The sequence below is a fragment of the Gavialis gangeticus genome, unplaced genomic scaffold (assembly GCF_001723915.1).
Source record: "Gavialis gangeticus isolate Ggan-Ray unplaced genomic scaffold, GavGan_comp1, whole genome shotgun sequence".
Taxonomy (NCBI): Eukaryota; Metazoa; Chordata; order Crocodylia; family Gavialidae; genus Gavialis; species Gavialis gangeticus.
In genome coordinates this window covers 1,812,828-1,814,635 of record NW_017728959.1, presented here as the reverse complement: position 1 = coordinate 1,814,635, position 1,808 = coordinate 1,812,828, and the positions used below count along the sequence as shown (strand labels likewise).

Here is a 1,808-nt window from a genome sequence, read left to right as displayed (position 1 = left end):
CCCCACCTCCAGCACACCCCCCAATATAAAAGACTAAGAATTTATTTTTGAGTAATTGTACAATCACCTCTATATACAGCACGCAACCACGAATCACAACAAAAATATTTTTTGTACTAGAATTAAAGTAAGTTATAGTAGGTGTTTGACTTTTAGCGTATGATTTGTTTTTTTCTGGTTCTAAGTTGGCAACCCCCACTCCCAAGGGGAGCATTTCCAGGGGAGAAAGGGGAGGGACTTCTGTCAGCGGTTAGGGGTGGAACTTCTGATCCCAAGATAGAAGCCAAGGTCAGGGCACCTGTCAAGGAGCAAGGCTACTTGACAACTCACTAAACCTCACTAAGCGGCCCTCCACCCAAAATAATTTCCTGCTCCTGGTTTACACAGTGCAAGTCTACCCTGCCTTCTGCTTGACTTCAGATTAACATGACTAACTCCATCTCTCCATTAACACAGGCCATCATGACACATTTAAGAGCCTTGAATATTAAACAGACACTTAAAGCTTATTTGGGAATTGTGCAGTAAGTCAATGTAATGATACAAGCATTGATTAAATCTAGGGCTATAAGCACACTTGTCCTTGAAGTGGGATCAGCTGTGCCAGGATGTATCCCAGCAGAGCTGATGGGCTTCACTGGGTGACACAGATACCACCCACTGTCCTGCATGGTTGCACCGCTGCTGCTCCTGGGTTCTCCCAGTTATAGGCCCAGCCTGGGAATCCTGTAACAGAGGATGCCCCAGGCACCCATACTGTGTGCAATCATGCTGCTGCACCCTGGCTCAAAGTATGCCATTGCAAATGGAGGAACTGCACGTTCCCTCATTTGCAGTGTGTCCTGACTCAGGAACAATGGCACCATACCTGTGCTTGAGGAAGCCCCCTTACCAGATCTCCAGGGTGAGACTTTGCAAGTGAGGAAACCCATTTGCCGAGGTGCACCCCAAATCAGGGCAAGGTAGTATGATTTGCACCTGCAGAATGCCCTGCTGGGAGATTTTCAGGGTGTGCCCCTGAAAATGAGAGAACCTGGGCAGGCACTTCCAGGGCTTCAGGGGCTCCTAAAGCCTTGGGAACATATGCTCAGTTTGGCTGGAGAGTGCAGGCAGCTCTAGGCCACCCCTACTCTTCCATCATAAAGCAAATGAACATCTGCCACAAAAAGAGGCACATTTTAACACATATCATGGCCACAATTTTGCGCATTCGTGATACAAGAGGCACAGAAGTCTGCTTGCTTGGGCTCCGTGCCACCGTGAAAAAGGCTGCTACAAAAGCAATGCCTGTTTGCAGCCTAAGAGAACGCCCGGGTTTGCATTAGCCCCTGGGCACGTGGGTCTGGAGCTAAACTCAAGAAGGAAACCTCTCCTTTTCAGGGACCACGTGCTCGGGTTTGCACAACCTCTGCAAGTGCCTCTGCAGCGCTGATGTGGGCGACCCACCGCTGCACGGTCGTCCAGCTGCAACCGCCAGAGGAGCCAAGCACAGGAGAGGTCCCCGAAGCCAGGAGCCTTCTGCCCTCTCTTCCCAAGGGACCAATAAGATCAGGCTGCGCCAGCTCGGCAAGCACCGCCGCGCAGCCCCGGTCCTGAGCTACCAGCGCCTGCGGCGTCAGCCCCTGCTGGAAGCCTCCTCCGTAGGCCAGAGCCCTGCCCGGCCCCACTCCTCCTGGCCGGCTGAGCTTGGACCGGGCTCCTCCAGCGCAACACGGGACACCGCCTCGGGCGGGAGGGCCCTGGCCCCGCTAGACGCCCTGCAGCCAGCGCCTCAGCCTGGCATGCCCCGCCCCCGCGGCCCCGCCCCA

The 1,808-nt window shown here is 53.7% G+C and overlaps 1 protein-coding gene across 3 annotated transcripts in view; it reads right to left on the bottom strand.

Moving 5' to 3' along the window:
- HIP1 (huntingtin interacting protein 1) overlaps positions 1 to 1,808 on the bottom strand; it is a 205,368-nt gene that overhangs the window by 202,932 nt on the left and 628 nt on the right. The window lies entirely within an intron of this gene.